At 46.6% G+C, this 15,254-nt stretch overlaps 1 long non-coding RNA gene across 1 annotated transcript; it reads right to left on the reverse strand.

Annotated features, from left to right (window-relative positions):
- Positions 1 to 9,292: 9,292 nt before the first annotated feature.
- Positions 9,293 to 15,239, reverse strand: LOC123593487. Its single transcript, XR_006710352.1, has 2 exons — positions 15,126 to 15,239; positions 9,293 to 9,986 (listed from the first exon to the last, which is right to left on the reverse strand). It is a non-coding gene; the product is annotated as an uncharacterized LOC123593487 (long non-coding RNA).
- Positions 15,240 to 15,254: the final 15 nt, after the last annotated feature.

Genomic DNA, 15,254 nt, shown 5'->3' on the forward strand with positions numbered 1-15,254 from the left:
GTATTATGCTAAGTGAAATAAGTCAGGCAGAGAAAGACAGGTCACTCATATGTACATCTTGAGAAACTTAACAGAAGACCATGGGGGAAGGGAAGAGAAAGAAATAGTTTCAAACAGAGAGGGAGGCAAACCATAAGAGACTCTTAACTACAGAGAACAAACTGACGGTTGATTGGGAGGGAGGGGAAAATGGGTGATGGGCACTGAGGAGGGCACTTGTTGGGATGAGCACAGGGTGTTGTATGTAAATGATGAATCACGGGAACCTACCCCCAAAACCAAGAGCATGCTGTATACACGGTCTGTTAGCCAACTTAACAATAAATTATATTTTTAAAACAAGAGAGAGAGAGAGAGAAAGAAAAAAAGAAATTTGAATCCGGAGCCAAAACACAAGGGGGCTGGAGACGTTTGCAAGTGAGTCATCCAAAGCCGGCATCTTATAAGGCTGCCCATGTGCCTCTAGGGCTGTTAACCATCAAGCTTCTTTGGCACCTGACCTGTCCTTCTCAGCACGGGTTTTTCAATTCTTCCTGATGTGTCCTTCCAGTAAATCCGTTAAAAAAAATTTTTTAAAGCACATGGAGAGAAAGGGAGCACAAATTTATTGAAACCAATAATGAATTTAGGGTTGATCACATTAAGTCCACATTTCCTACAGAACATTCAGGTGACAATGTCTAACAGACTATTAGAAATAAGTATTTGGAAATCAGCAGAGAATAAGAATTAGTGGCATATGTTTAAAAGGTGTAAGAGTGAGGGGCGCCCGGCTGGCTCAGTCGGTAGAGCATCCAACCCTAGCTCAGGCCATGATCTCACAGTTTGTGAGTTCGAGCTCCACGTTGGGCTCCGTGCTGACAACTCAGAGCCTGGAGCCTGCTTTGGATTCTTTGTCTCCCTCTCTCTCTCTCTCTGCCCCCCTCAAAAATAAACATTAAAAAAAAATTTAAGAGGTCTAAGAGTGTAGCCCAAGTGTGTGATCCAAGGGAGACAAGAGGGTTAGGGATGGGACTGTGGGAAACACCACCATTTCAAGAAGGGGGAAGACATATCAGACACTACCATTAGCCCATCCTGGTGGAATCTGATGAAGCATGTCATACCCAGTCCTTCAGAGACCTTGACGGTGATCCCTCATGCACACCTCCTGACGGGGCATTGTTGCATGCTTACAAAGTGTATGATGCCTGGTCGTTGTCAGGTCACGTCTAGACAGTGGGCCCATAGTACCAAGTAAGAAATTATCCCCAGGACAAGACGCTAGATCCAGACGTGTGGACTGTGAAAGAAGAAGCTTTTGCAACCACTTAAGGTAAAACAACAGAGGACTTTCTTGGTGACCTCTTCCCACCATTACCGTAACACGTAATTCATGGCAAAGAGTTGGGGCCCTCGAAGCAACAGAAGAGCACTTTATGCTTCCCTTCAGAGGTCTCACCTGGACCACTCAATGTCTGGTGACATAGCACATCTACCAATAACACCAGAACAGGCCCCCGGTGGTACCGAGCATTCACGCTACCCTGTGCCCCATCCGCCATATAAATCGGAGGTCACAAGTAATCCGGCCCAGTGGGTTAACTATACACTGGAGTCACCTGGGACATTTATAAAAATTGATTCTTGGGGCGCCTGGGTGGCGCAGTCGGTTAGGCGTCCGACTTCAGCCAGGTCACGATCTCGCGGTCCGGGAGTTCGAGCCCTGCATCAGGCTCTGGGCTGATGGCTCAGAGCCTGGAGCCTGTTTCCGATTCTGTGTCTCCCTCTCTCTCTGCCCCTCCCCCGTTCATGCTCTGTCTCTCTCTGTCCCAAAAATAAATAAACGTTGAAAAAAAAAATTTAAAAATTGATTCTTCCTCCTGCCTCCGGAGGTTCTGATTTAATTGGCCAGAGGTGTAACCAGGGCCTGAGGAGTTTTAAAAGCTCCCCAGGTGATTCTGATGTTCAGCCAAGGTTCAGAACCCCTGAAGAAGACCATAAATATGTTTTGTTTGACCTGCACTACGGTAGCCCATACAATATATTTTGAAATTATTTTCCAACAATTAAAAATCAGTAAATTGCATGTACCCCAAATCATCCCGATTTCGGTCTCCTGTTGGAATCTCTGTCCACAGTAGGCCTGCATTCCCACAGGACACCATTCAGCTGCGACGAGTTCTCGGCACTCCCCAGTCCTCCCCACCCTCCCCACCGTCACCAAGCACAGGACCAATGACGCTGCTGCTTACCATCCTGCGTGTGCTGTGGGTGTTCCTACATCAGGGTCAACAGAAGCCCAACACTGCGTATCCTGTATCCTCGTGTCCCAGCAGAAGCAGAAAGGAAAGGCAGTCAAGAGGGCCATGCACTTCAAAGGGCGGCCGCCCACTTCAGGTACCCACCCAGCCCCTCCAGCTTAGGGGTATGTGCCCTTGATTGTTTTCCCAGCAAGACCACCAAGACGCTTCATAGCCTACATAGCAAAAACCTAAGTGAGAGATCCCAGCTGTAATTATCTTAATAATTAGCTCTCTAATACAAAAAACAAAACAACAACAAAAAACAATGCTGTGTTAAACAAGTAAGAAAAATAGGGTTCACAATGGATCCAGAGAGGGAACCCCAGAAGTGAGGAACTCCAGGAAGTTTGAGGAAATTTGCATTCATTATAAGGGACAAAGGGAGCTGAAGCCAAACCTGATGTGTGAGGTACAGAAGCACCAACCTAAGGAGGGGAGGGGAGGGGAGGGGAGGAGAGGGGAGGAGAGAGGAGGGGAGGAGAGGAGAGGAGAGAGGAGTGGAGGGGAGGGGAAGAGAGGAGAGGAGAGAGGAGGGGAGGAGAGAGGAAGAGAGGAGAAGAGGGGGGAGGGGAGGGAAAGAGAGGAGAGGAGGGGGGAGGGGAGGGGAGGAGAGGAGGGGGGAGGGGAGGAGAGGAGAGGAGAGAGGAGTGGAGGGGAGGGGAAGAGAGGAGAGGAGAGAGGAGGGGAGGAGAGAGGAAGAGAGGAGAAGAGGGGGGAGGGGAGGGAAAGAGAGGAGAGGAGGGGGGAGGGGAGGGGAGGAGAGGAGGGGGGAGGGGAGGAGAGGAGAGGAGAGAGGAGTGGAGGGGAGGGGAAGAGAGGAGAGGAGAGAGGAGGGGAGGAGAGAGGAAGAGAGGAGAAGAGGGGGGAGGGGAGGGGAGGAGAGGAGGGGGGAGGGGAGGGGAGGAGAGGAGGAGGGAGGGGAGGGGAAGAGAGGGGGAGGAGAGATTACTACTTGAGCGGTGGAGTGCAGCCTTCCTCCCCAGGAGTTGGGGCCCAATACAGCCAAGCTTGATATTACTTGAAAAAGTAAAGGCTGCCTTTTCAAGGCTGCCTACCATTGGTACTTTCCAGATTTGGCTTCTGGGGCTGTGCATACTCTCCTCTCAGCCTGCTCTCTTTCCTCCCTGCTCTCATCTGTTGGGCCAGCTCTTCATGAGGTCAGGCTCCAAGGACTCATGCCCTCACAGTCCTCCCCTCACCAATGGCGGTGGCGGGGGAGGGGGGGTTGCTGGGACACTCCCATGTGCTCCTACAGTGCCCTAGAATTACCCTATCACAGCACTTAGGTGGCTTTTGTAGGTACTTTTAAATTATCTCTCTCCTCCCAAAAATCAACTCAAAATGGATTCAAGACTTAAATGTAAGACCTGAAAGTAAAACTCATAGAAGAAAACAGGAGAAAAGCTTCATGACATTTGCCTTGACCATGATTTCTTGAACAGGTCACCAAAAGGCACGAGCAACAAAAGCAAAAAGTAGACAAGTGGGGCTACATCAAACTAAAAAGCTTCTGCACAGCAAGGGACACCATCAACAGAGTGAAAAGGCAGTCCACGGAATGGGAGAAGATATTTGCAAACCAGATGTCTGCTAAGGAATGGATTAATATCCAAAACGTATAAGAAACTCCTACAACTCAAAAGCAAAAAATAAATAAAAACAGACAAAAACAAGTAACCCAATTAAGAAATACACCAAAGGGGCGCCTGGGTGGCTCAGTCTGTTGAGCGGCTGACTTCGGCTAAGGTCACAGTCTCACGGTCCGTGGGTTCAAGCCCCACATCGGGCTCTGTGCTGACAGCTCAGAGCCTGGAGCCTGTTTCAGATTCTGTGTCTCCTTCTCTCTGCCCCTCCCCCGTTCATGCTCTGTCTCTCTCTGTCTCAAAAATAAATAAACGTTAAAAAAAAAAAAAAAAAAAAGAAATACACCAAAGACATGAATAGGCAGTTCTCCAAAGAAGATCTACAAATGGCTAACAGATACATGAAAAGATGCTCAACATCACTCCTCAAAAACATGCAAATCGGGGCACCTGGGTGGCTCAGTTGGTTAGCATCTGACTTCAGCTCAGGTCATGATCTCACGGTCTGTGAGTTCGAGCCCTGCGTCAGGCTCTGTGCTGACAGCTCAGAGCCTGGAGCCTGCTTCAGATTCTGTGTCTCCCTCTCTCTCTGTCCCTCCCCTGCTCATGCTCTGTCTCTCTCTGTCTCAAAAATAAATAAAAACATTAAAAAATTTTTAAAAAGAAACATGCAAATCAAGGGCCACCTGGATGGCTCAGTCGGTTAAGCCTCCTACTCTTCATTTCAGCTTAGGTCATGATCTCACACTTTGTGGCTTCCTGTGATCGAGCCCCATGTTGGGCTCTCTGCTGACCATGTGGAGCCTGAGAATCCCTCTCTCTCTGCCTCTCCCCTGCTCTCTCCCTCTCTCCCTCCAAAAAAAAACCCTTAAAAAAAAAAAAAGAAAAATGCAAATCAAAACCACTATGAAATATCACCTCACACCTCCTGTCAGGAGGGCAATTATCAAAAAATCAAAAGACAACTGTAAGTGAAGATACAGAGAAAAGGGACTCTTATGCACTGTTCATGAGGATGTAAACTGATGCACTCTCTATAAAGAACAGTATAGAGGTTTCCCAAAAAAATAAAAATAGGATTTCCATATGATCCAGAAGTCCAGTTCTGGACACTATATTTAAAAATTGAAATGGGGAGGGACGCCTGGGTGGCGCAGTCGCTTAAGCGTCCGACTTCAGCCAGGTCACGATCTCGCGGTCCGTGAGTTCGAGCCCCGCGTCGGGCTCTGGGCTGATGGCTCAGAGCCTGGAGCCTGTTTCCGATTCTGTGTCTCCCTCTCTCTCTGCCCCTCCCCCGTTCATGCTCTGTCTCTCTCTGTCCCAAAAATAAATAAACGTTGAAAAAAAAAATTGAAATGGGGATCTTGAAGAGATATCTGTACTTCACAAGAGTCAAGCTATGGAAACAACCTAAATATCCATCGATGGATAAGTAGACAGTGATAATGTGCTCTATACATACAATGGAATACTATTCAGCCATTAAAAAGAAGGAAATCCTGCCATAGGTACAACATTGGATGAACCTGGATAGCATTATACCAAGTGAAACAAACCAGTCACGGTGCACAATCCCATTACGTGTGTTATCTAAAATAATCAAACTCATGGAAATAGTAGAATGGTGCTAGGAGCTGGGGGAGGGAGAAAAGGGGAGTTGCTGTTCAGCGGGGATATGGGTTCGGTTATGCATGATTAGTAAGTTCTGGCAACCTGCTGAACAACATCCTGCCTATAATTAACAATACTGTACTACCATGCAGTTAAAATTTGTCAAGAGGATAGATCTCATCTTAAAAGTTCTCACAATAAAACAATTGGGGGGGGGGGTGCCTCGATGGCTCAGTCGGCTAAGCATCCGACTGTCGATTTTGGCTCAAGTCATGATCTCACAGTTTGTGGGTTCAAGCCCTGCAGTGGGCATTGCAGAGCCTGCTTGGATTCTCTCTCTCTCTCTCTCTCTCTCTCTCTGCCCCTCCTGCATTGGCACATGCACTCTCGATCCCTCTCAAAATAAATTTTGCAAAAAAAATTCTCTCTCTCCTGCAGGAGCTGCATGAGAACCTGTTTGTTATCAATCTTGTTTACCACTCTGAAGTACAACACGGTGCAATAAATAATGATGGATGGATGGATGGATGGATGGTTGCAGACATAAACGAGGCAAACATGGAACTGGAGGGGAGAACATGAGTGAGACAGAGGAACTGGAGACTCTTACTCAGAGAGCAGGATCTTGTAGTTGAAGAGATTTGAGGAAGAACCATTTAAGATGACAATCAAGTCCAGGGTATAAACTTAGATATCACTCAGGATCCCGACTGAAAAAGGAAACCTCGCTGAGGCAATCCGTAGAGAAAATTAATCCAGGGAGCTCACTGGAAAGGTGACAGGAGAGCTGAAAGAGCTCCTGGGAGAAATGACACAAGCTCTGGATTAGAAAATACAGGAAGCGCAGACCTCATCAAAATAACAAGCTTCTGCACAGCAAAGGAAACAACGAAACTAAAAGGCAACCGATGGAATGGGAGAAGATATTTGCAAATGACATATCAGATAGTTAGTATCCAAAATCTACAAAGGACTTATCAAACTCAACACCCAAAAAAACCAGGAATAATCCAGTGAAGAAATCAGCAAAAGACATGAATAGACACTTCTCCAAAGAAGACATCCAGATGGCCAACTGACACATGAAAAAATGCTCAACATCACCCATCATCAGGGAAATACAAACCAAAACCACCATGAGACACCACCTCACACCTGTCAGAATGGCGAACGTTAACAACTCAGGCAACAACAGATGTTGGCGAGGATGCGGAGAAAGAGGATCTCTTTTGCAGGAATGCAAACTGGTGGGGCCACTCTGGAGAACAGTGCGGAGGTTCCTCCAAAAATTAAAAATAGAACTACCCCAAGACCCAGCAATTGCACTACTAGGAATTTATCCAAAGGTTAAAATGCTGTTTCGAAGGGACACATGCACCCCCATGTTTATAGCAGCACCATCGGCAATAGCCAAAGTATGGAAAGAGCCCGAATGTCCATCGACGGATGAATGGATAAAGATGTGTTGTATATATAGATACAATGGAGTATGGCTTGACGATGAAAAAGAATGAAATCCTGCCATTTGCAACAATGTAGACGGAACTAGAGTGTATTATGCTAAGCAAAATAAGTCGGTAAGGAAAAGATAGATATCATATGATTTCACTCACATGTGGAATTTGAGCATCACAACAGATGAACATATGGGAAGGAAGGAAAAATAAGATAAAAACAGAGAGGGAGGTAAACCGTAAGAGACTTCTGAATACGGAGAACAAACTGAGGGTTGCCGGAGGGGTGGTGGGGTGGGGGATGGGCTAGACGTGTGATGGGCATTAAGGAGGGCACTTGTTGGATGAGCACTGGGTGTCGTAGGTAAGAGACCAATCACTGGGTTCTACCCCTGAAGCCAAGACTACACTATATGTTAACTAATGTGATGGTGACCACACATGAGTTCACTAATTGTTCGTGGAGCTTCACATCAGAAATGGTTCCTATTAGTTCCCATGGCTTTCACTCAGGCAGGACAAGCGTGCTGGAAGGAAAGGGGGTGGGGCGGCACCAGGAAACCTCTGATGCAATTCTTCATTGTCCGGAGACTGTTACCTTTCCCTCTTCCTCTGGCAAGGCCCTGTCCAGAGCCCCAAGGCCAGGCTGTCTCTCAGTTGGTGTTTTACAAGCAGGGAACGGGGAGCAGTTGTCCCCACCTTAAGCTGAGCCAGCTCTGAACTCTCCCACAATTAAAAATAAATTACCACAGCGTAACCACAGGCGCCTGGGTGGCTTAGTCAGTTAAGCATCTGACTCTTGGTTGCAACTCAGGTCATGATCTCACGGTTCAAGAGTTCAAGCCCCACATCGGACTCCATGCTGACAGTGAGGAGGCTGCTTGGGATTCTCCGTCTTGCTCTCTCCCTCTGCCCCTCTCCCACTCATGGTGTCTCTGTCTCTCTCAAAAATAAATAAACATTAAAAAAATTTTTTTTTAATTTTTAAGTTTATTTATTTTTGAGAGAGAGAGAGAGCGTGAGCAGGGAAGGGGCAGAGAGAGAGGGAGACACAGAATCCGAAGAAGGCTCCAGGCTCCAAGCTGTCAGCACAGAGCCCTATGGCTAGAACCCACGAACCTCAAGATCATGACCTGAGCAGAAATTGGAGGCTTAACCGACTGAGCCACCCCAGCGTCCCCCAAGAAATTTTTTTTAATAAAAAAAAATACCACAAATTTAGCAGCTAAAAAAAAAAAAAAAAAAGGAAAGGAAAGGAAAGGAAAGGAAAAGAAAGAAAACGAAACCCCAGCATAACCCCTTCTGGGTCCCAGGGTCCTAGGCAGGGGTGCCTCCTGCTGGACACTGGAGAGATCTGGACTAGTTTTCTTCAGGGACGTCTCCTTCAGGGAGGGGGGTCAAGACCATCAAAGCTCCCTTTCCCTCAACTCCTACCTCAGCATAATATATTTTAACAACACACATAAATTCATTTCAGTTCATCAACAAGTTCACCTCTGAAAAACAGAAGTAGAAGGAGAACAAAGGTGCCAATTACTTTCATCTGGAAGTCCTGACCTTATATACTCAGGCTCTTGCCTAAGGCTGAGGAGAGAGAGCAAGGAGGGCCCTGTGTCCCACAGAAAGTGCTGGAGGGGGTGACAAGTGCATCAGGCTGGAGGAGAGGAGAGAGCTGGCACGCTGTGATGGCCAAGGGTAAAGAAAGGGTAACCCCCTCTTCTTTCCCCTCTTGCCAGACCACCCACCCCTCTGCCCTGCCTGAGTGGTAAGGGGAAGCACCCAGATCAGCTGGAGGGACCCAGCTTCTCAATGATCCTGCAGCCCCCCGAGACACAGACCATTGTCGGTTCTCTGCAAGCCAAAGTGGTTCCAGGATGCTCTCCGCCCTTGGGGGCCACAGGTGTATGAACATAACTTTTTTTTTTAACATGTATTTAATATTGAGAGACAGAGAGACACAGAGCATGAGCAGGGAAGGGGCAGAGAGAGAGGGAGACACAGAATCGGAAGCAGGCTCCAGGCTCTGAGCTATCAGCACAGAGCCCGACGCGGGGGCTCGAACTCACAGACTGTGAGATCATGACCTGAGCTGAAGTGAGACACTCAACCAACTGAGCCATCCAGGCACCCCTGAATAGAACTCTTAACTAAAGGCGGCATGGCCTACCATGAGGCCAAGCGTGTGACTCGAGTTTGCTAACGGCTGTGTTTGGCACATAGAGTTTCACTTAATCCTCAGGGAAACCTCCGAGGGAAAGGTGTATTCATCCGGTTTTACAGATGAAGAAAACAACTCAAAGGTTAAAAACTAGGCCAAGGACACATAGCCAGGGGCAGAGCAGGGATCTGAATGCAAAAATAAGGCTTTGGGTCTTTTAATTCAAACTTATACTAGAGCAGTGATAATTCTGTCTCCCTCTAGGGACATTTGGCAACGTCTGGAAACATTTTTGACTGTCACAACTGGATGGGGGAACACGTACTACTGCCATCTAGTGGGCAGAGACCAGGTATGCCGCTGAACTTCAAATGCACAGGACAGCCCCACAACAAAACTGTCCTGTCCACAATGTTAGTAGTGCTGCTATTGAGGGACTCTGCTCTATGACAGTGATTACATTTGACTTGTTAGTTATTAATTATATCTCAAGAATGTAACCTGGGAGAAAAGTCATAAGATGCAAACGATTCTTGTCTAGGAAGGTAACCCAGAGGCCATAGATGCACATGTCTGAAGGACACTAATTGATTGTGCGTCTGACTTCACAATCTTGTTCCAGATCAGTCTTCCATCCTCTTTAAACCAGCTCTGCCTTCCTGCTGGTTCCCTATTTCTCTAGGGTGGCCGTTAAAAAAATGCCACACAGGAGGCTGGCCTACACAACAGAAATATATCTCAGTTCTTGAGGCTCGAAGTCCAAGATCAAGGTGTTGGTTTAGGTGTCAGTTGGTTTCTTGAGGCCTCTCTTCTTGGCTTAACAGGTGGCTCTTGTACTGCCTTTTCACATGGTCTTTCCTCTGTGCTTATGGGGCCTTGGTGTCTCTTCCTCATCCTTTAAAGAAATCAGTTATATTGGATTAGGACCCCATCTTCATGACCTCATTTAATCTTAATTACCTCTGTAAAAGCTCTATCTTTAGGGGAATCTGGGTGGTGTGGTTGGTTAAGTGTCCGATCTTGGCTCAGGTCATGATCTCACAGTTTGTGAGTTCGAGCCCTGCATCAGGCTCTGCGCTGACAGTGCAGAGCCTGCTTGGGATTTCCTCTCTGCCCCTCCCCCCCCTTTCTCTCTCAAAATAAATAAACTTTTTAAAAAATGAAATAAAAGCTCTATCTCCAAATCCAGTCACATTCTGGAGTACCAGAGGTTAGGATGGCATCATATGAGTTTTGAAGCACAGTTCAGTCCATAACACTTGTCTAATTAATCTGAAACATATATAAGAATTATGTTTAGAGAAAGAATGAAATATGGCCCTTTGTAGCAACGTGGATGGAACTGGAGAGTGTTATGCTAAGTGAAATAAGTCATACAGAGAAAGACAGATACCATATGCTTTCACTCTTATGTGGATCCTGAGAAACTTAACAGAAGACCACGGGGAGGGAAAGGGGGAAAAAAAGTTAGGGAGGGAGCCAAACCATAAGAGACTCTAAAAAACTGAGAACAAACTCAGGGTTGATGGGGGGTGGGAGGGAGGGGAAAGTGGGTGATGGGCATTGAGGAGGGCACCTGTTGGGATGAGCACTGGGTATTGTATGAAAACCAATTTGACAATAAATTTCGTATTTAAAAAAAAGAATTATGTTTAAATATGTTAATGTATTTGCCTTGCAAATACATCTGAATCCACAAAACCCACGTTTCTACTGCATCAGGCTGCTTCCTTGAGGGCTATTGGTGCATCAACCTAATTCAACAAGAAGAATGACTCTCTAAAGGAATACTTCAGATATATCATATGCTTCTCTCCTCTGTCCCCTCAACCAGCCTCCACTAAAAGTGTTTTGTACAATGAGAGGTCTCTGCCTGAAGCTTTCTTCATTTGTCAACTCAAGGTTCAAACACAATCACGCATGGCCCCAAGGGACCCTGCAGGGACACTTTCTTAGCATATAAATCCAAACCTCCTTTTTTCTGGCTACTGAAAGTGTCGATAATTAGCATATTACTTAACTAATTCACAAGTTTCTTATGTATTGTCAAAAATATTTTGGAATTACTGACCAATTAATTTGTTGACTATCTTATGAACTTAATCTCTTTTAAGCTCAGAGTCGTGTATCAAATTGCATTCCAGAACTTGGATTCAGATTCTGGTCCCATAGTCAGTCTCTTGAGACAAACTGCTATTTCTCATCCGTCATTGTAGAAAAATTTGCCCTGGGCAACTGTCGGAGAAGAACTTCCTGGGCAATTTCTCTTATCAATCAGTCCAAGCAAATGCAACGGACTGGCTTTTCCCCAGAGCTGAAGTCACCTCCCGGCGGTAAATTCAGTGTTAAGCTCTGAGACAGAGCACGAAGGTGAAGCCCGAGGCCAGGCAAGGAATGAGAAGTTGGAGACAAGTGTTTATTATCGACGGCGCACGGAGGTAACGCTTATTTCCTAGCTCCCTGGCAAACTCCCACGCCCTCTAATATGCCCTGCCCCCTGGCAGCTGACCAATCAGCTTAGCCCACCCCCTTAGCAACAGCGATTGCTCCAAGGGGCGGGCCTATGATCCCACCAGAGCCAATCAGAGCCTTTCCTGGGACTGACGTCCCCAAACCAGGGAAATTGCGGCTGTAAACAGACTGTAGGGCAAGAGCACTGGACCAGAAAACAGGAGGCCTGGCTTCCCCTGGCAGTCCTCTGGCTCCTCGAATTCTGACGTGCTCTCAGAGTGAAGAGCTGCAGATGTTGTGCCGTAGCAAGCAAACTCTCAAACTTGCACAGTTCAAGAAGACCCGCCAAGTGATTTTCGAAACTGGCTGGATCTGGAAGAAATTAAGCCGAGGACAACCCCCTGTCCCCTCCCAAGCCTTAGGGTAGGCCATTCTCCTTCCTAGTCTACGCAAAGCTCAGCCAGATCATTCCGGCTCCTGCGTTGACACAGAACCTAAGAGTATCTCGGCCACTGGAGATCTTACAACGTAAGTTCCATGAGACCAAGGAGTCTTGCTTATTTTGTGCATCGCCACACTCCAGCATTAGAACAGTGTGCAGGCATCCATAAAATACTCGATGGAATAAACTCTGACGTCTCAAAGGTTCAATGACTAGCCCAGGGTTGCCCCCAGCACGTCACAGTTGAGCCTAAGACTCAGTGACAGAGAAAGGGCAGAGTAACCGTTGAGATCGTACTACGAGCCAAGTACCATTACCACAAAATCTGTACGCTCTTTCATTTAATTCACACCACACCGTGTGCCGGGTACCCCCAGTATCCCTAGTCTACAGGTGACGCTCAGCTGGCAGGTCACAGAGCAGGGTTATCCATCCATTCCAGGCAAACAGTAACTGAGCACCTGCTACTTACCCAGCACCGTGCCTAGCGCTGGGGAAACCAGAGGTGAAGAGAACAGACGCGGAGCTTGTATGGTAGTGTGGCGAACGTTCAGTTAGCAGGTAAAACGTGAACGAGCAATGGATTTGCCATTTGGGAGGCGTGCTGTGGAGGAAATCAATGGAGAGGAGTGACGGAGGGAAACGGGACAGAGGGAGAAATCTCCTTTAGGTACAGTGGTCCGAGAGAGGCTCTTTAAGGACGGCACATGCAGACTGAGGCCTGCAGAGAAGGGGCCCCCTGTGATCAGCTGGAGGAAGAGAGCTTCAGCCAGAACAGCAAGAGCAAAGGCATAAGGCACAGCAGGGCAAGGCAAGGTTAAAGACCAGGAAGTGTGGCAAGAGGGTACAGGATGACTTTGAAGGGGTAAGCAGAGGTCAGCTCTCTTTCCCCAAGAAGTATATATATTTATATATAATTCTATCATATTGATTATATAGTTGATGTTAATTAATAACTACATACCAATTATCGAACACTATGTTTATATAATAACTATATAATACTGATTCTACTAGAGTGACTATATAATTATATATAACTTATCTATATTTGCGATACATATTACATCATAAAATACACATATAAGGATATATTGATAATACAAACCATGAAATTTATATAAAATATATTTATATGAAAGCACATAGATAAAATGTAGATGCAATATACACACATTAGCATATAAGTTACTGTATATAAATTATTTAGGTATTATCTATAAAACATATAAAATTTAATAAATGTATATAATAAAATTTTAAATTAAAGAATGAATTATATAAATTATAATTCTCTCTTAAAATAAACTTAAAAAAATTTTTTTAGTGTAGTTAACAATGTTACATTCGCTTCAAGTGTACAACACAGTGATTCCAAGAGCTTAAACGTCACGCTGTGCTCACCACTGCCCTTCCGTCTGTCCCCATATATCGCTATCACAGTACCACCGACTCCATTCCCGGTGCTGTGCCTTTTATTCTGGTAACTTATTTCATTACTGGAGGCCTGGATCTTCCTCTCCCCCTCCCCCATTCTGCCCATCCCTCCACTTCCACCCACCCCCCACCCCGCCCCTCAGTTAGTTCTCTGTTTACAGGTCTGATTCTGATTATTTATTCATTGGGTTTGTTTGTTGAGATTCCTCATATGAGCAAAATCGTAGGTGTCTCTTTCTCAGTCTGACCTCAGCACAGATCGTGAGGCCTTCATGTTCTCTGCTCTGCCACCCGGAGCCTGCTTCCTTGGCTGCAAAGACAGGGCAGTGACATCCACTTCGCAGGGAGCTAAACTTGGAGCACGTGCCGGGGTCTCCTGTATGCCAGAACATGCTAAGCACACTGGTGAATACTAGTGCAACTCCCCAAGTATGTAATAGAGTTGTGAGGGTGTGAGAGAGGCCTCACTATCAGTGCAACAGCGGCTGGGGCTGGGGCTACTAACCAAAACACTTCCCTTCGCTCTAGTGAGGGCTTCTCAGCCCTGGCACCATTACCATTCTGAACTGGATAATTCTGTGTTGCATGGGGCCATCCTCTCAGTAGCATGTTATCAAACAGCATCCCTGGGCTCTACCCCCAACCCTCACTTCGTTTTAACTATCAAATGTATCTGCAGATCATTTACAGGGGGGACATGGCCTCTCCACGCCTGGAATAAGCATAACAGGTGCTCAATAAAGGACTTACAGTTAACTGAAGGAAAGACAATAGCTCTCATCCAAAAGAATGCCCTGGACAACCTCTCTGATAGCCTGTCAGATCCCACCCCTCCTATTTTTCAAGGCCCAGTGCAAATGCCACTTCTTCCATGAAGGCTTCCTTGATTGTCCCCACCCCTGCTTGTATATACTCTCCCATTCAATGCTGATATCTGATAGTTTGGGTTCCTCTTTGAACCTTGTCATTTAGTGTCCCACACATTTACACGTGTTTTACCTCCACTATTCACAAAGTACCAAGGAGGCTTTGGAAAAACTTTAGCGCCAACTATCGATCTCCTCTGCCCACTATCTTCCCCATAAAAATGACATTCTCTGGTATGCGCACTTGCCATTTTCTCAAGCATATATAAGCTATGAAAGAAACGTTCACAATCTGTATTCCTTTGCAACATACTCAAGTAAAAATGTCTTTTAAGGTGTATTAACAACTTAATATTTACCATACACTTAGCAGGGTCTAGGGCTTGTCCCCCCCCAAAAAAAAAAACACTTTACATAGATGAACTCATTTTACCCTTAAAATAACCCTAAGAAGTAGAAACTTTAATAAACTCCATTTTACAGATGAGGCACAGAGAAGTTAATGAACCTGCGCACTGGTCACACAGCCGCGAAGTACAGAGTTCGCTTTTAAACCAGGCAATCCCTCTCCTGTCTGCCCGCTCCTAACTGCTATAACCTGCTATGGGCAAGCGGCTTCAAGACCTGCACCCCATCCAGTTCGCGGCAAGACTGCAGCTCTCAAATCCTTCCTGGCTAGAAATCAGCAGCAGGTCGCTAGGTCTCCGACACCAGGGACCTTGGTTACGCATTCACTGTGTTGCCTAAGGGGTAAGCTGTGTGCTCTGCAAGAAGCGCGCTCTCCATTTGCGTGAAACAGAGGTAGTACCGCGCTGGGAAGTTCTTTCTGAGGTCTAACCTTGGGCCATTTCCCACAGCCAACAGAAGAGGGGACCTGAGCGCCCAGCCGAGCCGCGATGCCTTCCACCGGTGCCCACCAGGTGTCGCCGCGGCGTCCCCCGAGCGGGAGGGCGGAGCGGCCGCGGAC

This window comes from Leopardus geoffroyi, chromosome D4 (assembly GCF_018350155.1).
Source record: "Leopardus geoffroyi isolate Oge1 chromosome D4, O.geoffroyi_Oge1_pat1.0, whole genome shotgun sequence".
Classification (NCBI taxonomy): domain Eukaryota; kingdom Metazoa; phylum Chordata; class Mammalia; order Carnivora; family Felidae; genus Leopardus; species Leopardus geoffroyi.